The 24,646-nt window shown below is 36.8% G+C and overlaps 1 long non-coding RNA gene and 1 pseudogene across 1 annotated transcript; both read left to right on the forward strand.

The window, feature by feature from the left end:
* Positions 1-4: 4 nt before the first annotated feature.
* LOC140165854 (uncharacterized) lies at positions 5-2,743 on the forward strand. Its single transcript, XR_011860776.1, has 2 exons — positions 5-2,384; positions 2,631-2,743. It is a non-coding gene; the product is annotated as an uncharacterized lncRNA (long non-coding RNA).
* Positions 2,744-5,712: 2,969 nt separating this feature from the next.
* The window catches only part of LOC140166659 (uncharacterized), a 28,945-nt pseudogene continuing 10,011 nt past the window's right edge, over positions 5,713-24,646 (forward strand).

Consider the following 24,646-nt stretch of genomic DNA (forward strand, 5'->3'; position numbering starts at 1 on the left):
CTATTTTTTGCATTTCAGGTACACTTTTACAAAAGTATCCCTTTTTTAACATTTCAAGAACACACACAAAAACACTTGTTCTGATTCATTTTCTTTTCTGAGGGTTGTTCTTTTAATAAATGAGGAAAATAACAGAAAAATATATACAAATACATCCAATAGGATGCATCATGTGTTTTTTATGATACAGTCATGACAGTTATCAACAATGTAATCTTTCCTCCCGTTTTTATTTTGTTTTGTTTTTTTGCAAAATAAAGTTTGAATGTGACCAATACATACACTGAATGACAAAAATTAAACACACTGATAAAATTGAAGACCAAATTAAGAAGACTAGTTTGCGATAACATCCTGATTACCAGACCAAAGATGCTGTACTGCGCAGGTCAGCAACCAATCACGCTCCGCCTTTGCCCTGACGTCAGACGCAAACTAGTCTTCTTTTTTTTTAAAGTCCAATAGAATCAGCGGCCAAACTGGGTAAGTCCCCAGTGATGTAATCGGTGTAAACAAACCATGAAACAAATAAAACCGAGTCTAGCGTGTATTAGGCCGGGATATTAGGAGGGCAAAAAAGTTTCACAAAAGTGAAATCCGGGAGTAAATTAAGCGAGAAATGGTAAGATTTCTTGGGATTTCAACATTATCATGATTCACAAAAATATACCCTATTTCTTAATTTTGAGTACACCATCGTCAAAAACAACCCTATTTTTTAAACATCGCGAACATAGTTTAAAAATAACCCCTTTTTTCCCGAAATTGGGAACGATCATGCGTACACATAGTCAATGTTAAGTGACGACACCGGGACTGGAAGCACCGATATTGATCAAACTTTATACATTTTTTTTTCATCATGTATCTTCTTCACCCTATGCACACATGTATTGTAGAAATAGAAAGTGAATTTTTCTTTTTTTTTGGATTGGCAAATAAATAAAGGTGACATACAAGAGGAATGGTATATACACTATGGACCACAATAGCCCCATCCCAATGGCATAGTCCAATAACCTCAATTACATAATCATAGTGCAAAATTTGACCTCAAGTTGAAGAGTATGAGTTTTTGTACCCAAATTTGCAAAGGTCATTCAATGAATGTACAAATGTATTGGGGTTTAAAACCTGCACCCCTGATAGATGAGCATGTTGTGGATCCTAGTGATGAGTTCTATAAAGGAGATCCCAAGGCTTGATATAAGGGGTTTCTGCCCCATGTGCATGATTTTTATAATATGACCTATAGAAATATTAATGTGATTATTGGCTGCTTCTTGATTCATTTTCTACAAGATCATTGTATAGATATTTTAAATATGCTGCCATCCAACACCCTTAAAAGCATATAATTGTAACATTAAAAAATTGATTAGTATTTCTTTTCCATAAAATGTTAGCTTTTACTGTCAGATATGTCCCCTTTTAATTTTGACCCAAACTATGGAGGTAAAGCAAAGAAAATTGGAATACCAGCAGCGCTGATGTTGCCAATGCGTATCACTCCGTCGGTTGTGCTATGGTACGGTCCTTTGATGATGTATGACCGGTCCACATGTCATGTACATCACTGTGTTATGAACATCACATACGCATTCTACTAATATTTCCATTTCAATAATTGAATAACGGTTCCTGCACTTTATTTGATATCTCAGGATTTGACACAATTACAGCACCTTAAGCCTTGATTTTCATTTGCAGGGTATGTTTTAATAGTTTACAAAGTACATTATAATTATGTAAAAACAGAATTTTGACAAATATTGAGGGCATCCTCCTCAGCAAATGTTACAATATGACCAGGCCCGTACGCAGGATTTCATTTGGGGGGTGCTGATTTTGAAAAAGTGGACTTTTTTAAGGGGGGTAGGGCAATTTTGTGAAAAGTGGACTTTTTCCCCAAAATTTGGGTCTTTTTTGTCCAAAAAAGCGTAAAAAGCCTAATTTTTTTGCTTGCTACGCTCGCAAATTCTGAAATTGTGGGACTTTTTGTATACATTTCCAAATTTGGCGCACCCCCCCTGCGTACGGGCCTGAATATGGCTTTAAGGATGGTTGCCTGACATTTTTAAATTGGTGGTACAAGGGAATATCACTGAAATGAGAAAAGTTTTTTAGCATAATAAACAGATCTATGCATGTAAATATAAGATTGTTTATTTTTATATATCATTTTGAAATTTTTCATATATTTCCAAATATTGCTCGAAGAAAAAATAATGTATGTATATAATTGATAATTAATATTATCCATTACAAGCCTTTGTATTTAGAAGAATTATATTTTATGTACCCCTGTCTGTAAAAAGTAATATTGTTAGCAACATTTTAAAGGTTGATAGCTAAAAGCCTTGGTTCACTATGAACATTTAATAGTCTTTTAATGATAATAGTAGCCTACCAATGTTCGAATTTAGGAAAAATAAATGGTTGTCCCACGGACAAACAGATTACAATTGCTGGTTGTCCGTCTAAGTTTTTGGTTGTCCATAGGCCTACAAATGTGACTTTTGGCTAGATTTATGGTTGTCCGGCGGACAACCGAATCAGTATTTTTGGTTGTCCGGCGACTTTTTAGTTGTCCCGGGCAACAGGACAACCAAAATTTCGAACGCTGGTAGCTAATAGTTTTACAATTCTATATCGAAAGAAAATTCAAGTTTGGTTTGGGTAGGGGTGTGCCGCTGAGAATTTGAAATAAGGCTAAAAATAAATGTTACCTGTACAACTCAAAGCTCCCGCGTACATGAGTTTTTATTAGTGTATCCGTTTCAGCTAAAATGGCAAATTCATTTTTTAGTTCCTCTTTTTTTATTTTTTTGCTGTAAAAATGAAATTTTGTGAAATGTTTTGAAGAAATTTACTTTTTTGAAACTGCCATTGGCTCTGTGAGACATAACTTTTTTTTTGAGTAACTACTTAGGGGCTGTGCAATAATTATGAGCCCTGGGGGAGGGCAAGACATTTTTGGCTAGCCGAAAGGGGGGGGAGCAATTTTTGGCAAGCCGAGAGGAGGGGGCAAGCGATTTTTGGCACACATTCTTGGGCGCCTTTTAAATAAAATGCTGTAAACGGCTTAGGGAAAGCGTACGAAGAAACGCTTAAATATGCAAATTTTCCTGCTCGCAACATGTATATATACATATATATATAAATATAGACCATTTAAAGTTTGCAAATTGGGATCCCAAAAATTTAGCATGTGCAAGGGGGAGATTTTTTGGCAGGCCGAGAGGGGGGACAAGCAATTTTTGGCGGGCCGAGAGGGGGGAAGCAATTTTTGGCGAGCCGTTAGGAACACAGCCCCTTATTTGCCATATACAATTAAACTGGTTGTGTCTTGAGAATAACAGCTATACCTTAATACTTGAATCTAGATTATTGTATCTGTGTGGTGTTGATATCCTAAACAGTGGCATACCATGGCTGCTCCTACACAGGGGGGTGGCTAAAGATGTACATCTTGCCGCCCCCTGCAGCAACTGCCCGAAAAGGTTGACCCAATTTTTTCCAGTCAGGATGGCTCTCCAAAATCTAAAAAGTGAGGGGGGTTGGAGTAATTTTTTTCAACATTTATTTTTCATAGGTGTTTAACACCCCCCCCCCCCATTACCACCACCACCTCCGTCACAAGCTGTAGCCCTGTTGTCGACATTATTATGTTTTGTTGGATCCAAGTGTGTGAAAATATTGGATCCAACACATAATAATGATAAAATTGGATGCTTTACGCCAAATATTTATTGGTCTCGCTATGAGTTTTAAAATATTGGACTCGAGCTACGTCTCATCCAATATTTTAAAACTCATAGCTCGACCAATAAATATGGGCTCACAACCGATCCAATTTTATATCAAAATTGGTTTTCCAAAATGTTCCGCCCGCGCGTTTTAAATGAATTCTTCTTGTCGCCCCTTTCTGTCCAACCCTTTTTTCTCTAATAATTCTTTTTGCCGCCACTTCATCTTCCCGTGCCCCTTCTTTTTTGCCGCCCCTGCTTTTACCATGGGGGGCTCATTCCCCCAAAGCCACCCAAAAAATATGTGCATGCTATAAAATATACAGGTCATTATTCCCAGAATCTCTGTTAATTTCTATTAAAGAAAACAGCTTGTATGAGTTTTATCCCTTATTTTTATAGTTTTATTTAAAAGTATTTGAAAGATAGAGACATATGGTGCCAGGGGGGGTTCTCAAGTTTGGTTTGGATGTGGATGTGCTGCTGAGAATTTGAAAGGGGACCCATCAATATACCAATTTTTCAAGAAATTCAGACGCATCAATATACCAAAATTCAAAATATTTGTCTTAATTTTTTACAAATTTTCCTCCAATTTTGGGGAAATTTAAAAAATGTTAGCTACAGTAAGGCAAAATTTGGCTATTCCAAAAACAATGAGTTGGAGCACATCACCCATACAAATCATGGGATAGAAATACCAGCAAAATGGGACCGGACCCATGGCAGAAGTCTCATCTCTAGACTTCTGCCATGTTTTGAGGTGATGGGTCCAGTCCCATTTTGCTGGTATTTCTATTCCAGGATTTGTGACCAACAAAAAACAAGGAAAAAGGGGTGTTTTTCAAAGCAAGGCAAGTTGCGCGCGTCACACATTTAGGGGCTGTGCAATACCATTATCAGCCCCGGGGTAAAATTTCGAATGGCTCGCCAAAAAAAATCGCTTGCCCCCCCTCAGCCCGCCAAAAATCGCTTGCCCCCCCCTCTCTCGGCCATAAAAATTCTTTGCCCCCCCCTTGAACATGCCAAATTTTGGGATCCCAAATTCCAAACTTTAAATGGTCTAGATGTATGTTGCGAGCGCAGCGAGCAGGAAAATTTGCATATTTAAGCGTTTCCGTACCGTTTTCCTAAGCCTTTTTAAAGGATGATTTTATTAAAAAGGTGCCCCGTGAATGTGTGCCAAAAATCGGTTGCCCCCCCCCCTCTCGGCTTGCCAAAATTGCTTGCCCCCCTTTCGTCTCGCCAAAAATTTCTTGCCCCCCAATTTTACCCTCCCCAGGGCTCATAATTATTGCACAGCCCTTAGAGTCTAAAAACACTGATTTTCAAGAATAAGGGTAGCTTTCTGAAGCTGAACAACTTGTTTAGGGTACCTTTTCAAACTTTTGGTAATTACAAGTCCAAAATGGGTAGGCCTACCAGTTTTTTCATTTTACTAGCCAAAAACTCATTAGGGGGTAAATTCTATATTAAATTACCTTATTCAGGGGCTAAATTTCCTGGTAGGGTAAAACTCGTTTAGGGGGTACTGTTTCAAAAAAAATTGGCCATGCATGCGTACACTATCATACTTAATTGCGTGGCCCTCCTGGAATTTGTATGGGAGGTTTATTTGGTGGTGTGCGCCCTTAAGGTACTTGTTGAACTTGACATTCATTGTATGATTGGAATAGTACTAGTCTACTGTAGTAGACCATTTAAAATTATCATCCCTCGGCTGACCATGGAAAATCCACCAATCCTGTTTTGATCCAACAGCTAGCTATCCATGAGAAGCTATGAGAAAAATGTTTTTCTCTGGGCAGGGCAGTCACTGGGTATGTGTTGTGTTTTATGCATGGAATGGTATTGTTTAAAAAGGGAATGCAGAGCAGTCTAGAATAGTACTGGCTCCTTTATCATGTTAAAGTATTTCTTTATGAGGCTGGGTCAGGTTTCAATACAGGTCATGGTCGTATGGAACAAAACCAGGTATAACTTTCACAGTTATTTTAACTGGTAGAATACAGTATGTTTGGTTCAATTCAGTTTATCAAACCAACCATAGTAAACTGCACCATACTTTTAGCATAGTAGTACAAACATCTAAGCAGACAGAAACATCCCACAGATAATTAGGTATTGGTAAGTATAAATTAATCTATATGTTGTATATATTTTACTTTTCCAATATTTCTAAATATTTAATATATTTTGCTTTCATTTATTTGATAATCATACTGAATACTTAAATAGAATAATATTTGATTTAGCTCAAGTGCAGTGGATAGTCATAGGCCTATGACTGTGAGAATTGCATAGTGGGTGTAAGATATGTTTCTTTCCCCCACACATCTGCAGTAGCCGCTAGTAGCCAAGGCCTCTAGTATTGCAGCTGTCAACACCCCCAAGAGTCCCCATGGATATGAACAGTGGCGGTGCAGGGGGGGCATGAGGGGGATGTGCCCCCAGTCAGAACTCTTGCCCCCCCCTTTCCCACAGTAAAAACCCAAAATTACAAAAATTTCCACTTTTTGCTGCAATTTTGCGCATAATTTGTTGATTTTGCCCCCCTGAAATTCACTTTGCCCCTCAATGCCCCCGGAAAAAATTACTGGCACCGCCACTGGATGTGAAAAGTCTTGCCCCCCCACCCCACCTCTTGCCCTTTTATGGGATGCTGGTCACCCTAATATTCCCGGGTAATATTCAAGAAGTTTAAGGCTTTTTTGTACTTTTTATATAGCTTGTAATGCATGTAAATTAAGATTTTGTGTGAATATTATATAGCTGAAACTGAGGCATTTCTGTAGTGTAGACTAAAATGAAAGATTTTTTTCCCAAGCCTGATTTTTTGGCATATTTTGAATACATGTATCCCAACTTACACCAGATAGCTCTAAATGGAATGAGACTCATTGTGTTTGTCAGGTCAACAGAACAGTGGTGGTGAATTTCAGGGGGAAAAATCAACAAATTTTGCACAAAATTGCAGGAAAAAGTGGAAATGTTTGTAATTTTGGGTTTTTACTGAGGGCAACTTCATTGTAACCAAAATTTATAGTGGTAGGCCTTATTGGTGCATATTTCTGCACGCTCCATATGGAATTGTGAATTTAGGGGTGCAATTATGTATCCTGGAGGCACCATTATGCATCCTTAGCACTGGGTGCCACAAATCCTGGCTACGCCACTGGCGGGGGCACATGCCCTGGGCGCCACCCTTAAGGGGTGCCGAATTGACCAATTCAGCATCGATTCTGCAGCCCTCCAAGCGATGATAGTCAAAATTTGCGCGCACATTTTGCACAAATTTGTATGTTTCATTTGACAAAATAGGATAACATTTTTTTAATCCCAAAGTATCTACGCTACTGTTACTAATATCATTTCAGCTTTTTGAATAAAGAATAACAAAATTAAAATTTGATGGAAATCTTACATTATAGCTTTCAAATAATACAATTCACTTTGTTTTTCCATACTCGCAGAAATCTACAATATCTTCTTGTCGTCGCCACCATGTCTATCCTCAAGAGTCGGTTTCCGGATGTTGACATTCCATCTAATATCTCACTGGCAGACTTTGTCTTTGAACATTTTGACAAGTATGGAGATTCAGAAGCATTGGTGAGTTTATAAATAAGCATGTAAATGTGGCCATTGGTGGCACCAGATGTGGGTATGAAGGGTGCACTACCCCATTCTATGATCTATTTGGGAGAATTAACACTTGCCAAATTGAAGGTAATCATTACTCCCTAAATATTCCCGGGGTGGTACTCACATATATATTTATATATGGGGATGTACTGTTTATGGGTCGCTTTTTGACAAGAAAAATCCCAACACAATAGGGGGGGGCTGATTTTAGAAAAATTGGTCAAAAACTGTCAAATCAACCGTTTCTGGGGGTTTAAAAAAAATCGCCAAATCAGTATGGGTAGGGGGTTCAGAGTCCCAGTCACACAACCCTGTCAAAATGTAATACAAGTACCCCACCCCACCCCTAGGGGGGAGCAGCAAGGGGAATTCCCCAAATATTTTCTTGTCTCCACCAGTCCCCCGACACTTTATGGCCTTGTCAGCCTTAAAACCCAAAATTACTGAAACTTTTTTTGCGGCAATTTTGTTGATTTTACCCCCAAAAAAAATGCTTTCCCCCCAAATGCCCCTTCCTAAATAAGAATTATAAACATAATTTATAATTATATCATACCAAATCTTTCAGGTTGATGCAGCAAGTGGGAGATCCTACACATTTGCCCAAGTTAGAGGTCTGTCACGTCGCATAGGAAGCGCCCTCACCAGGAAAGGATTCAAGAAGGGAGATGTGTTTGCGATCTATAGTCCTAATCTGCCGGAATACTTCCTGGCATTCTTTGGTGTGGTGTCAATAGGAGGCATTGTGACTACTACCAATCCACTCTATACAGCAGGTAGAGTATAACCAATTGATTTGTACTTCTAAGACATAAATCTTTGGGTTATAGATAGCCCAACGAATAAGTGCCGGCTAATTTTACTATTAGAGCACTGGCTCGGGGCACAATCTTTTTAGCCAACATGAGGGATCTGGGAATAGTCTATGGGGTATCCTTCATTTTTGTTGTTGTTTTTTTACTCTTTTTATGATGAATAAATCATTTGTGGGGGGACTGCGCCGGTCCGTGCCGGTTACCCCTGCCAACCGGCGTTGCTATAACCCTGGATACCAAGAAGTGTTTCATGTTTAACATTCATTTGATGCTCTATTGAAATTGTCATTCAAATGCTTAAAGCCATAATGTGTGATTTGCTTCACAGCGATGCCCTCAATTTTACTCGGATTTCTACCTTTTGCATAATTATAATGACCAGTGGTGTACTAAAATACCCCGTAAAAGACTAAGCCTGAAGTGCTTTAATAACAGTAAAATTTAACTTTTTATATTAAAACCGGTCGACCCGGTTTTATTCAGAGTTTGTCGATCGACTGCTTGCTAACATCTCCCGTGGTTGTCAGCTTATGTGTACACACGTCGAGTGCGATGCTCCGTGTAGTATTACATGTTATGATCGGCGAGCGTAGTACACGCATTGAAGGCGCTGGAATGAAATCGCAATTTTCTTCGTTATACCTCATTTGTTTGGCTCGAAAGTAAAAGGGGATAATGTGATCAGTGAAAACAAACATTTAAATAGGAATCTATTCTTTATGCAAATCACATACATTATTGCTTTAACTGCTGAAAGAAATTACATTTGAAATCTACTACTGATCACTGTTGCGTGATGTAACGCTTCATAAAACTACAATAAATCAGGAGGCAAAGACGACGTGGTTTAGTTGCTATTCTGCCATGATGGAGACTCAAAAGACCCAAAGAGGGCGTGATTTATTATAACGTACCCAGGGGTATTGGATCCCGTTACATCTCCTTTCCTTTAGAAAAATGAAAAAAAAAAATCTATGCTCAAAGTGATTCTTTTTTCACTGAGCCTGTTCAAGTGTCCATAATTGTCAATTTGACTGTCTGTGTGGTTGTGATTAAACAAACTGTTCATTTATCTGCGATTATTTCTGTTAAAAGTCATTTTATAAGTAACACATGTACGGTATCTCCAGAACAAGGATTACAATTTTGGATATTTTCCTTCAATGAAAACAATGACTATGACAAATAAACAATATGCCAAAAGCTCTGTTCTGATGGTACCAGTTCATACTTGAAAAATTATTGTCTCTTTTTAAACAGATGATTGGCGACAAAGTTTGGTATGCTGTGTAATTCTCAGAAAGTTTGTTCATCGTTGCTGAAAAGTATCATCGTCCAAATTGTCCAGCAGAAGCATTGATGAAGTTCAATCATAGAATGATTTGTTATTAGATTATGTCACACATGTTATTTTAAACTTAAAGTTGCTCTATCTGTCATTCTTTTAGCAACAAACTTTTGATCTTCAATTTTGATTTTTTGAAATGTTCGCAATATAAATGTAATCTGTCCATGTAATGATGTATTTTCCATGCTTGAAGAAGGCAGCAATGACCAGCAAGTCAAGTCCCATTAAAAGCAGATCCTTTCACCGCTAAACAACATCCACTGTGTTGCTGGGCTTCTGTTGATATTTCTTGAGTCCAGGTGCATCTCATCTCTTGGAGCATCTTGATGACCAACTAAGTCCATTTGCATCCTCACGGTTTTAAGGGTCTTGGATTGCAAAATTTAACCACAATAGTATAGCTTCCTCACGGTTTTAAGGGTCTTGGATAACTATATATATACAGGTTACAGTTCAACTCAAGGCGGTTGAAGATTGACTCATCATCAACAAAAGTTCAAGTCTGTACAGCTCACTGTCACTTGCTTTATTTAATTTAGTATGCCTGCAATCTTGCTTACATTAGCTCAGCAAACAGTTTATGATACACGACGATTTACAAACGTCAGTTCTTCCAAGCTGGTGTCCACACTCAAGGACGATTATACAGTAGACATTCTTAAAATTTGGACCAGATTCACATTAATGCATTCGCGGATACGCACTTCCATCAATTCTCTAAAACACAGCCGTAGGCAATTAGGTACGACAGCTCGTCACCTCAACTTTCGCCAATCGGCTTCTCACGGAAACTGACGAAGTTCATTCAGAAAGCTTATATTTTACGCCCGATGACCAGATGAAATCTTGCATTTTCACAGTCTTAACGACGTCCACGGCGACTGGACTCGTTCAATACGGGCGGAGTCCTCCACAATGTCAGAATCCACTTCTGACACCATGTTTGCGTGATGTAACGCTTCATAAAACTACAATAAATCAGGAGGCAAAGACGGCGTGGTTTAGTTGCTATTCTGCCATGATGGAGACTCAAAAGACCCAAAGAGGGCGTGATTTATTATAACGTACCCAGGGGTATTGGATCCCGTTACAATCACCAATCATTGAAATACTACTGATCACAAACCATTTAAGGTGGGACAGGTGGAATTGACACTTTTTCTAGTGGAAACATACTATGAAACCCTTACTTAGTATATGAAACAAGTATATGCTGAAATACACATTTCATACTTAATTACATATTTTATGCATAATTAATTAGCGTAAATTGGCCAATTTTCAAAAAAATGTGGAGCCACTATGCAATGTCCTATGAAGTTCATTGAGGTGTCAAATTAAAGCTCTTTGAAAGATCTAGAGCATGGACCTACTTCTGGTTACATACAGGGCTAGGTAGGGTTACCCCATTAGATTTTCCAATTTGAGGTGAATGCAATTTTGAAAATGTACCAAAATCACAATTTCAGGTATTTTGAATTTACTTTAATTTAGGTCCATGCCCTAGATAATTAAATAAGCTTTATTTTGATACCTCAATGGACCTCATAGGACATTCTATAGCGGCTCCACATTTTTTCAAATCTTGATATTTGCTGAAAAAATGAAATGCGTAAAAAACGTCATGCAAAGGGTTCGTAAACAAAGAAAATAATAAGATTCTTGTTGTAATTAGCACGCTTATTATACAATTTGCACAATTTTTCCAGATTTTTTTTTATGTTATGAAAACTACATACATTAATGTGATTAAAAATGACAAAAACTAATTTTTGATGAAATGATGATTTTGGCCTATCTAATTACACCTGTCCGCCATATACAACCGATCACAAACCATTTAAATGCTATCTGGTACTTCTACTGATCACAAAACATTTAAATGCTATCTACTACTCATGATCACAAACCATTTAACATGAATGTGTCTCCCCTTCTTCAGGCATCCCAGACCTTGGACCTAGCCCATTTCCACCAATCCAACACATTGAGTTGTCAATTAATGGTGTCATCAAGTTGCTGATAAAGATCAACCCTCATAAAGCCACTGGTCTTGACAACATCCCAGCCAAAAAATCCCCCAAATTGCAAAAATTTCCACTTTCTGCAGCAACTTTGAACAATTGTTGATTTTCCCCCAATACCCCCCAAGAAATTCCTGGTGCCGCCACTGTATTATATCTTCATCCTCTTAGGATTTATTGTCGTTTTGAAGTTTTCGTACAACTTGTGACCATGATTCTAATGAACTGATTCTATAGACATGACACACTATGATCCACAACATGCTCAGTTCTTTAACCCTTAACGCGGCTGTGTACTCTAGACATTGTTTCTTTCGCGAAATTTAGCTTTTTTGATATGTTTGTACTTTGTTATGTTTTTTATAAATACAAGGAATGAAAATCCAGATTTGTAAACTCCAACTGCAATATTTTAAGGATTTTATTTCACTATTCCACTCGTGTTTGAAATTGAAAACGAAAGAAAATCTTTGTTGTACCAGCAGGGTACATGCGCGCAATAACGCATCGCATTGCGTATCGCGCAATTTGTTAACGCACAGATACGCTATGCATACGCGACGCCTATCTGCATGCGCGGCGCATCTTATGGAAACACCACGGAAGCACTGATTTCACAAAAAGCTAGTGGTCAAATGGCCCGTCAAATGGCTCCGTTTTAGCTGATAATATGTGGGTTTTTTCAAGTTCTTTCCCCCGATTTAAATATCAAGTTATGAATGAACTTCTCAAGGAGCTGTGGATTTACCCGATGTTTACGTAATATAAGGTAGAAAAACGAAAACTGCCGCATTCTCCTGTGAGATTCGATGAAAGTGCAAAATGTGACCACTTTAAACTTTAACAGCCATTATTTCAATGTTCATTTTCTCGGTAAAATGACGATTTAGGTACAAGATAACTCAATAAATACAGCATCTATATGATCAATATAATATGATCATCGTAAAAAGCATGATCGACTCAAGAAAAGGTTTTCTAATTTTTTTAAAATTTTGGTCTATTTTCAATTTTAGGCATCATTTTGTGCAAATAGGCGTTTGTGAATTTTAAAAAGTTCAATTTGATGCCTTATATGGTCAATATCTCAAAAGATAAGGCCAATATCAAAAAAATAAAAAAATCGTTTTTGGAATGGAGTCTCGAGATTGAGCTAAAAACAAAATAAAATATTTTGGAAAGAGTGTTTTTTGTTATGATGTACCTAACAGATGTTGCCAAAAACTCACTTTTTGTGATTTTCTTCATAATTGTTGTTTTTACCCCAAATCTGTATTTATATTAAGATTTATTGATGTCTTTCCTTTATAAAAATGTATAATTTTATATGTCTTGCGAAAATAATTACAAAGTTATTGCACTTTTACTACATGCATGTCTGAGAGTATACAACTACCTTAATACCATTCATTGAATGACCTCTGAAAATTTTAGTACAAAAACTCATACCCTGTAACTTGAGGTCAAATTTTGCACTATGATTATGTAATTGAGGTTATTGGACTATGCCATTGGAATGAGGCCATTGTGGTCCATATAGTGACAATCAAAGTGATGAGGGAAAGCAGATAACTACATTATAATTTTATATGCATGGTGTTTTTTTGTTCAATTCCTACAGATGAGCTGGCTAAGCAACTATAACACTCTGGTGCCTCCTATGTAGTCACTGTACCACCATTTGCACCAAAGGCACTCCAGGCAAAAGACAAGGTGGACCAAATTAAGGTAAGCACATATTAGGTTTACAGTGACAGTGTCCCTTCAGACCCTGCACCAAGTGGCAGTGCAAAATTGGTTGATTTTGTGGAAGGGGCAAAAGTTCCAACCGTCCACCCCCGTGCCCTATGGTGACTGACGCCACTGCCGGCCTGCACCACTTGTTGACTTGTTTTGAACCTCCAATAGTTTGCTTTTTTGGCCAATTTCTGCGGATTTCGAGGCCCTGTTAAAAGCATCATTATTGTGAAGTTGAAACAATTGACATCCATGGTTTTCTTTCCTTTCTGTAGGATGTTTACGTATTTGGAGAAGCTGAAGGCTGCAAGCCATTCGCTATTCTTTTACAGGATGATGGTGGCTCTTTTCCTCAGGACTTAGTGATCAACGATGATGACGTTGCTGTGTTGCCATACTCAAGTGGTACAACTGGTCTCCCAAAAGGAGTACAATTGATGCATAAGAACCTTGTCAGTGTGGTGATGCAGACCGTTAGGTAATGTATTACAACTAGAGTGGTTACCGCACCATAGCTGAACCATGGAGCTTTGGCAGTATATTGTACTATACCACTGTTACATGTTGCGGACATGAGCACGCATATCTTTTTGAAAGAGTAAATAAGTAGTTGTTTATTATAGGAAGAGATCAGTTGGACTGGAGCTGTTTATAAGTGTTTGCCATTTCGCATCTCGGACCCCCGAGGGGACTACTCAAATATGACAGTGTACGCATGCATGACCAAATTTTTTTAAAACAAGTTTTACCCTACCAGCAAATTTAGCCCCTTAATAAGGTAATTTAATATAGAATTTACCCCCTAATGAGTTTTTGGCTAGTAAAAAATGCAACAAATGTAACCTTTTTAGACTTGTAATTTACCAACATTTGAAAAGGTGCCCAAAACAAGTTGTTCAGATTCAGAAAACTACCCTTATTCTTGAAAATCAGTGTTTTTTAGACCCTAAATGCGTCACGCGCGTAACTTGCCTTGCCTAAAGAAACACTCCCTTTTACTTGTTTTTTTTGGTCATGCATGCGTACAGACCATTTATGTGAGTGGTCCCCCCTGGCTCGGACCACTGCATTGCTCCGGTACATTGCTAGCCTGTGTTTTACAAATACCAAACTTGTTATCTTTTTCTTTTTTTTTTTAAATATTAAAGAAGGATTTCATGATCCTAGCATCCTCTTTTTATGACATTTTTCAGTAGATATCCATGAAAAAAGCTTATTCCCAAAATTTGAGTTGATTCTGATTTTGCGTTTGCGAGTTATGCATGATTATGTGTATTACACTGCTCCATCAGCCACTGTTGTAATTTCGTTCTGGTATTCCAGAATGAAATTCAAATTTGACGATATTTTTGCTAAACAAATTAATCTGCAAGAAATTTTGGGGGATGACACTGTGGATCACAAAATGCCCGTTTAATAGTACATCCAAAAAAGGGCAATCTTAACTCCCGACTGCACCACTCCCCGAGTATCAGAGTTAAAATCTAAACATAGAGACATCGGCGCAGGATTTTTAACAGAAGGGTGACAAATTTTCCAAATGTGGACATTTTTCCTTCGAAAACTCACTTTAATGCAAAAGTGGACTATATTCATTTAAAAAACTTTTTGGGTGATTTTGAATAGTTTTGTATGAAAAATTGTCCCTTTTTATTTTAAACTTTCTTTGATAGGCTATTTTTACTCTGAAAAGTCCATTTTTTATGGATTAGGGTGGACGGGTGCGCCACAACACCTGCATCTACCCCCCCACTTTTTGGTGGGTTTAGGCCCCTGCCCCATACAGCTCCCACCCTGGTATGCCAGTGGGGGTGTAATGGATTTCAACTGGAACAGCCCACTAAATGTCCTAGTTTAAGCTCTTGAAAAATTCTTATTAAATGAAATTAATTAAAATATTATTTCTCTCAGTCCAAACTTTGTCAAAGAAGCTCAAGCTGGACAAAGCGTTTTGGGCTTGTTACCAATGTATCACATAGCAGGGATGGTAGGCTGTATTGCGCACATACGGGAAGGACATAGGATAGCGATTATGATGAGATTTGAACCGGGCATCTTCCTGAAGACTTTGCAAGATTACAAGGTGAGTGTGTAGGGAACTAAGTAGGATTGAAAGAAAGAAAGAAAGAAAAAGAAAGAAAGAAAGAAAGAAAGAAAGAAAGAAAAAGAAAGAAAGAAAGAAAGAAAGAAAGAAAGAAAGAAAGAAAGAAAGAAAGAAAGAAAGAAAGAAAGAAAGAAAGAAAGAAAGAAAGAAAGAAAGAAAGAAAGAAAGAAAGAAAGAAAGAAAGAAAGAAAGAAAGAAAGAAAGAAAGAAAGAAAGAAAGAAAGAAAGAAAGAAAGAAGGAAAGAAGGAAAGAAGGAAGGAAGGAAGGAAGGAAGGAAGGAAGGAATCCCAAGTATATGCATTAGAGGGAGGGAAAGAAGGAATCCGAAGTATATGCATGAGAGGGAAGAAGCATTTGTGACCAATTCCAATAAAACATGGCAAAATTTGCAATAGTCAGACCCTAAGTGAAATTTCTGCTTTTAGGTTCCAAGGTAGCATAAAGGCGCAGGATTGGTCATTGCACAAATAGCCTTCAATTGCAAGAAAGTGTGCAATTTGTATAAATAGCACAAATTGCACAAATAGCCAGTTGCTTAAGCAATTTTCACAAATTGCATAAATAGCCACAGGTGTTGCAATTTGTGGAATTTATGTCAGTAAATTGCACGAAAAGCCTACAGTTGCAGGAAAGTGTACAATTTGTACAAATAGCACAAATAGCAACGTATGTAAGCAATTTTTACAAATTGCATAAATAGCCACATGTGTTGCAATTTGTGCCATTTATGTCAGTCAATTGCACAAATTGCCTACAGTTGCAAGAAAGTGTGCAATTTGTACAAATAGCCATGCACGTAAGCAATTTTTACAAATTGTAGAAATAGCCACAGGTGTTGCAATTTATGCAATTTATAAAAGCAATGAGGACAATATCTGAGTTGCTTCCAGTAAGTGCTATTTGTGCAATTTGTGCAATTGGTGGAAAGAAAATTTAAGGAAGAAATGATACGTACGAGGATGTTTATAAGCAAACAAAATCCGTCAACAACCCTAACTACGGTTACACTCAACTTTTCCGGCTCAAGGCTTCGCCATTTCTTTCGACAACCGCTTTCATATCATCATCATCATCGTCGTCATCGTCGTCATCCTCAACCTCCTCCTCCTCCTCCTTCCTCATCATCATCATCATCATCATCATCATCATCATCATCATCATCGGAGTCATCATCATCCTAGGCATCATATCGGAGTCATCATCATCCTAGGCATCATCATTATAGTCAAAAGCTGCGTCGGCAGTGTGATGATATTATATACAATTCATCATCCTGAATCTGAGGCATCGACGCAGCTCTGTCCCATTGCTTTCGAGAACCGCCTTATTACAAACCGAGAAAATTTAAGGAAGAATGATACGCACGAGGATGTTTAGAAAGAAAAACAAGTCCGAAAACCGCCCTAACACTAACACTAAACTTTTCGGGCTGCCTTAATCATCATCATCATCATCATCATCATCATCATCATCATCATCATCATCATTATCATTATCATCATCATCGTCGTCAACATCATCATCATCATCATCATATTCATCATATTCATCATTATCGGAGTCATCATCATCCTAGGCATCTTATCGAGTCATCATCATCCTAGGCATCATCATTATAGTCAAAAGCTGCGCCGGCATTGTGATGATATTATATACTGAATCTGAGGCATCGCCGCCTTATCATCATCATGGTCATCATGATAATCCAAGTCTATATCATGCGATGCATCGTCATCAACAAAATTTCACGGTTGATTTAGCTCTTATTCCTGCTAATAGGGTAATTAGACTCCCAAAATAGCGCTGTCCCATTGCTTTCGAGAACCGCCTTATTACAAACCGAGAAAATTTAAGGAAGAATGATACGTACGAGGATGTTTAGAAAGAAAAAACAAGTCCGAAAACCGCAGTAACTACGGTAACACTCAACTTGTCGGGCTCCCTAATTTCAATATCGCTAATAAAATGACACCTTCATTCATTTTGTCATTATATAGCGTAATCATCGTCGTCATCATCATTATCATCATCGTCGTCGTCTTCATCATCATCATCATTATCATAATCATAATAGGGTAATTAGACTCCCAAAATAGCGCTGTCCCATTGCTTTCGAGAACCGCCTTATTACAAACCGAGAAAATTTATGGAAGAATGATACGTACGAGCATGTTTAGAAAGAAAAAACAAGTCCGAAAACCGCAGTAACTACGGTAACACTCAACTTGTCGGGGCTCCCCTAATTTCAATATCGCTAATAAAATGACACCTTCATTCATTTTGTCATTATATAGCGTAATCATCGTCGTCATCATCATTATCATCATCGTCGTCGTCGTCTACATCATCATCATCATTATCATAATCATCATCATCATCATCATCATCATCATCATCATCATCATCATCATCGTCATATTCATCATTATCGGAGTCATCATCATCTATGCATCATATCGGAGTCATCATCATCCTAGGCATCATCATTATATCCAATCATCCGAGTCATACTTAATTTGAGGCATCGGCATCTTGTCATCCTCAGCACGGGCCTCAGCATCATCATCCTAGGCATCATACGGCAAGTCCCGCCGGCGAGTTAAGATTTTTACGGCAATTGCTTATATAGTCGGCACGTTAAAGCCCTTTCCACCAATTGCACAAATAGCGATCATTGGAAGCAACTAGGATATGAGAAAAATAATCTAAGTTCAAAATTGCATAAATTGCACAAATTGCTGACGGCTAGAAGGGACTTGGCGATCAATGTCATAATTGCTTATATAGTCGGCACGTTAAAGCCCTTTCCACCAATTGCACAATGACGTTTTTCAAAGTTGAAAATCTTTTAAAAACCAGATTGTCTCAGCATCAGGGAAACTTGGGCATTCATGTGCAGCCAAGTCTGGACAATTATCCTATCAGTTCCACTTGAGCCATATCAAGTCCTCTTGAAAGTTTATGCTATTGATTTGGGTCATGGTTTTGGAATGATGTAGGTTGTTGTGTTGTTATAGCAACAATCCCAGATTCTTGGCCATTCAGATGGCACTTTAGTGGGGTGCAGCCAATCAGGTCTCTGCTTTAATTCCATTTCTTTTGTTGTGTTCACACCTTTCTTAGTAAGTCACTTGCATTTGCTCCTCCGATCATGCTGGACCAAAAAATTGTTGTGCTCTTGGTGGTGAAAAATAATACTGTTTGTCTGATGTGGTAGTATTTTATAAAGTATAGGATTGATAATGATATGTTACTTAAGCAGTGGATGTGATTATTTTATTAATATTTAAGTGTATAGAAGCGCAAATCAACATCCACAGAGCAGCAACTGGTTTCATCATGGTCACATTGGCATTGGCCACCGGCTTCATGTTAGAATCAGCCAACGGCTTCAATTTATTTACAAGCAGGCAAGTAATCAACAAATTTATCGGTAATACTTTGCATGAGATAATGAACCCTAGTTACAGTCAAGTATTTTATAAGTTGGATGTTATTAATTAAATCCAAGTCTCCAAAATATTTAGTGTTGGCTGTAATTGACAAGTATTATATATACAATATATACCATTGTCTTTTTGGCATTATTAGATCACATATGCAAATTATTGGGAATGATTTACATGGATTGCATGGTGCTCGAAAAGGTCAACCTGTAGTATGCAGGCTGGTTCTATTACTGGAGATACAAATTTATATTATTACTGAATATAAGCCTTTAAGTTATAAGAATAGTAATCATGGTAGTATACCTTAATCTTCAAGTGTCTATTACTAGATAAATTCTAGGAGTTGCGAATGTTGGAACATCAGGCTTACCAATCATGTGATATAATCAGGCGCAAAGGTTTCAAACAACGGGGAAGGCACACGTAGTTTCTTTTTGCTGTTTGTTTCTTTGTGGTTATATTTCAGGAGTAATGATGCCCCCGCTGATCTTGCACATCAATTGCAGTGAGGTTTGCTTCAAAAGACAAAAGACCTGTCTAAGCTGTTCGGGTTATCCAAACAATAGAAGGACTCTCAACGCATAAATAGGCGATTAAAAGGCTGTGAAGAGTTTCCATGTGCTTCTTTTGTCCAGTTTGCCATCAACATTTAGAAAACTAGTTAAGACCCAGGACACGATCATATCAGTAAGCAAATAGTTTGTTGCGGGTCTGAGTTATCTGAACTAGAGTTTGGTTGGCTATGTGAATACTTAAGTTGTGCAAGCTGATTTCTTGCATTCTTCAGTCATGGCAGCTGTGCATCATCTACATATAATGCGCCACAAAAGATAAGAAGAAAAGAAGAAGACTGAGAACAATAAATTTGCAAGACCGGTAGAACATTTGATACAATGAATCAAGCAGACTTAGATTCTCAATATTTCCACAATCAAGAAGAACAAGACTTCATTCTAGATGAACAATTTTAATCGGATACCAAGGTTTTCTTTCTACAAAACCTCGCTAATTTCTTGTTCTACCTTGGCATCAATATCAGTCATTATTCTTCTGCAAATACGATCAGTCGCAAATAACGTTAATCCAGTGACTCAACTAGACTCGCAATTCCTAAGACTCTGAAATTTGACTTTACATTATATTTAAAGCAGCTAAATCTGGTTATGTATGTATGTCTGGGTGTAAAACATTCAGTAATTAATAGAAAATGGTAACTGTGTGGTTATGTGCAAATAAATTGTTCTTTTATAAGGCAAAAAGACAAATCTTAATGTTCATCGGCACACATTTTCTAAATAAATAGACAATGTGCATTGTATCTAAATGATATACAAGATATCTTATACTGCATAGGTGCTTCCGATGAGCTATTGGCTTCTATGAAATATCAACAAGGAATGTGCTATTTTAATTATAAGGTATTTTGTTTATGCATCAAAATTTATTGACCTGATATGACATCCTTATTAAGTTTGAAAGTTAACCTGCCTTCTATAGGTACATGTAAAGATAGCTCTTTTTACAGATCCTAATATGTGGTAAGAATTGCAAATCTGCTCAAAAGACTAGGTCAATATTAATGCAAGAGACAATTTTCATTATTTACAAGTTGGAAATTGACTTCATAATGACGGTATTAATTAATGACGTAAAAATATGTCTTATGTCTCACTTTGTTTCAACTTAAATAGAATTGTCTTGAGTATGTGAAGATGATATATGTAGGCTCTATTTGATATTACTAATAATACATCTTCCGTCATTTATGCAACAAAAAAGAAGAAATTGATAAAGTCTAGATTAGAGTGCCAGGTCGCTCGCAAGACAACTATAAGCACACATATCATGTAAGATAGGTTAAAACATCAATAGACCTATAATAAAATTATATACATTAAGTATTGTTATGGATGGATTGGTCCTTACATTATATGGAACATATTTAATAACCTCTTGGTAATTCAATATTTGTTTTATGTTGTGGTTCAAGTAATTCAAACTTCATTGTATTATTTTATATTTTCTTTTACTACAAGAAGGCACAATGTGTAAGGTGAATGAAAATAAGAAAGGAGAATATAAGATTGCAATTGGTATCAACTATCAAGTTAAAGGAGAGGTAATTATTCATTGAATATTCTCTATTGTTTACATTGATCTGTTTAAAATATAGAACATTTATTTAGTTCTGAAACTTCATGTGCTTAATGTAGACTTTTTCTCACAAGCAAAGGGCAATTTCTACTTAAGTGACATTGACAATGAACCCAGGCCACTTGACCAAAGAAACTTCAAGCAAATGCTTGATTAATTTGTAGTACAGATATTTTTTCAGTTCCTGAAAATATTATTAGTAGATATTAAACAATTCAATTTCTACAATTTTGCTGTACTACTGGGTATAAAAAGGGCTGGTTAAGTGAGCAACTATTTTAAACTGTGTATTGTGTAATTCAGTAATTCACAGCACCTTGTATTGTATTGTATTGTATTGTATTGTATTGTATTGTATTGATCAGTTCATAGCGAGTATGAATAAGTTACAATGTAAATGTCACAGATACTTTTGTAGGTCATGTACTGTTCTTGAGTTATGTTGTAAAGAGGGCTGAAACAACAACACTTTTGTAAAATGTACATAACTCATCAAGCAAGTTACAGAGTATTTGATTTGTAGAATGAACTTTTGCAAAACAACAACACATTATTTTCAATAACATATTGATAGCGAGTGTATAGAAGTCAAATGTCACGGTTATACTTTTGTAGGCCCTGTTGTCCTTGTGTTGTAAAGAGGATTTAAACGGCAACACTTTTGTAAAATGTTCATAACTTCTCAAGCAAGTTTTCAAAGTTTTATAGAAGGAACTTTTGCAAAACAACAAAGTGTTATTTTTGCAAAACAATGTGTTATTTTTAGATAAGATATTGATTAATCAAGATTCAAGATTTGGCTGCTTGGACCGACAATACCGCATCTACCCTTAAATTGCTTCAACAAGAATAATTGTTGATTATTGTGGGTGAGCAAGCCTATACAGTGCAATGCACTTAGATTATTTTGACATATTAGCGGTGGCAACTTTATTTTGTTCAAAATTTAAATAAGCAGAAAAGATAAATAGTTTCTGGGTTAGTATGTTGCCTTGTGATATCTGTTTCAACTAGTAGTATAAGGTACATATGGACACTATTCATGATCTTATCATTAAATGTGTCCTGAAATTGGAACTCTTAGAGTTCTGTGTTACTTGAAGGTTAGAGTTTGGTCAGATAGGCATTTTTACAAATTCTGGTTTCAAAATCTTACAATGAGCACACATTTCAGGTTTTATTCTCAAGTCAGATAAAGACCCAAATATCTCTTGATAAACATATATTTCAAGTTACAGGGAAAGAAGAATTATGCATCGCAGACTAGCACAATTAAGCATGAATTTACAAATGGAATTCCCTTGTTTATATATTTCAAGGTCGGTTGAAGAAATTCCAATAAGATAATTTTGTCGAATTGTGCATTTAAAAATAATGTATGTTACTTAGATAGTACATTACACTTGATTATATATGGAATTGTTGATCTATCTTTAAAAATATACATGTACATTGTATTTGATAAGTTGTGCTGTACACGCTTGAAACATGCGTGATTGTATTGTATTGTAATTATAGCTTAAACAACATTGCGTTCTAATTTTATACATATTTTGTGTATAATAGACATTTTGATAGAGGTAAAATATTTAAAGAACAAGTAATGTTAAACCGATACATGTATATGCCTTTATCATTTTATGCTATGCATGGGCTCCAGATTATTTGTTTCAGAACATAGAGTTTGATGATAAGCATCCGAAAATTATTTTCTTTTGATTCAATAATCTTTGTGTCTATATTATTAGGGTGCACCAGTGATTTTTCTGTGTTTTCTTGTTTTGCCTGGCTTTTTGAAATAATAATCGTTAATAAGTCTTTATATTCATGTTTGCCAATAGCTTACATGCATGTCTTAATTATTTTATTTTAAATAAACCATTGTTCATACTTTGGTCTATATCTATTATATTGTTTCGCACTGGTGTTCAATAGATTTTTGTTAAGAAAACCGCAGAATGAGTTAACCAATATTTGTCTGGTCTTGGGGCCTACCCCAATGCCTAGGTGATTGTTCACTACAATTATTGGTGGACACTAACAGTAAATTAAGAGTTGATAGCCTTCCGTTGTCATCAGAGGGATTGAATTGGTTCAGGGTTTTTTGCTGCATCTGGGTGCATCCCGATCTTTTGTTTTCCACCTTTGTTAATTTGCTTTTTGGGGAGGGGGAATTATGCAAGTTTCTCCATTGAGAAACTTGTATGGCATTGTTTCTTCTTTTGGAGATTTCTGTTTATTTAATAATTGCGTTATAAATATTGTTTTCCAATTCAATCCTCTGTTTGATCCAAAGAGGTATCTGTATTTGCTTAAGATGAAATTTGGTTAAATGTGATACAGAAGTCAATTCTTGCATGTCCAGCCTATATGGTTGGCTTGTTGTACACATTTTCCAATAATTCTTGTATTGTGTTATTAATAATATTTATTGGAAGATAAATAACTATTTATATTATGTCTTAACTGCTATGAAAGTGCTATGATTATTATATTATTATTATATTATGAAATATATCATTATTTATCATTATTTATCTCAATTATATTTATGTATATGAATATAAAATTGTTGAATGGTCATAAATAGCTTAATAAATGGTCCTCATGATCGGGAGGGCAATGCGGAGTCTAATCATTGCTTTGGTGTTGTGTTTTCCTGATGTCTCGAGACAATGACGTTTTTCAAAGTTGAAAATCTTTTAAAACCAGATTGTCTCAGCATCAGGGAAACTTGGGCATTCATGTGCAGCCAAGTCTGGACAATTATCCTATCAGTTCCACTTGAGCCATATCAAGTCCTCTTGAAAGTTTATGCTATTGATTTGGGTCATGGTTTTGGAATGATGTAGGTTGTTGTGTTGTTATAGCAACAATCCCAGATTCTTGGCCATTCAGATGGCACTTTAGTGGGGTGCAGCCAATCAGGTCTCTGCTTTAATTCCATTTCTTTTGTTGTGTTCACACCTTTCTTAGTAAGTCACTTGCATTTGCTCCTCCGATCATGCTGGACCAAAAAATCCCACCCACCCTCCCAGTAGCTGGAAGGGTAAATCAGTTATCTCATTTGTCAAAGATGCTTCAATAAAAGTATGTCAAATTATGCTACTCTCCGCTTTGTCTGGAGTTTCTTCAAATCCTGAGGAATCTCGTCAGTAGATTGTCTCCACTTTCTACTATGCTGCTTTGTCTGGAGTTTCTTCAAATCCTGAGGAATCTCGTCAGTAGATTGTCTCCACTTTCTACTACGCTTTCTGCGTTGTTGGGAGTTTCTTCAAATCCTGAGGAATCTCGTCAGTAGATTGTCTCCACTTTCTACTATGCTGCTTTGTCTGGAGTTTCTTCAAATCCTGAGGAATCTCGTCAGTAGATTGTCTCCACTTTCTACTACGCTTTGTGCTGGCTTAATGAATGCTTTGTCTGGAGTTTCTTCAAATCCTGAGGAATCTCGTCTGTAGATTGTCTCCACTTTCTACTACGCTTTGTGCTGGCTTAATGAATGCTTTGTATGGAGTTCTTCAAATCCTGAAGAATCTCGTCTGTAGATTGTCTCCACTTTCTACTACGCTTTGTGCTGGCTTAATGAATGCTTTGTATGGAGTTCTTCAAATCCTGAAGAA

Source organism: Amphiura filiformis, chromosome 12 (assembly GCF_039555335.1).
Source record: "Amphiura filiformis chromosome 12, Afil_fr2py, whole genome shotgun sequence".
Classification (NCBI taxonomy): Eukaryota; Metazoa; Echinodermata; class Ophiuroidea; order Amphilepidida; family Amphiuridae; genus Amphiura; species Amphiura filiformis.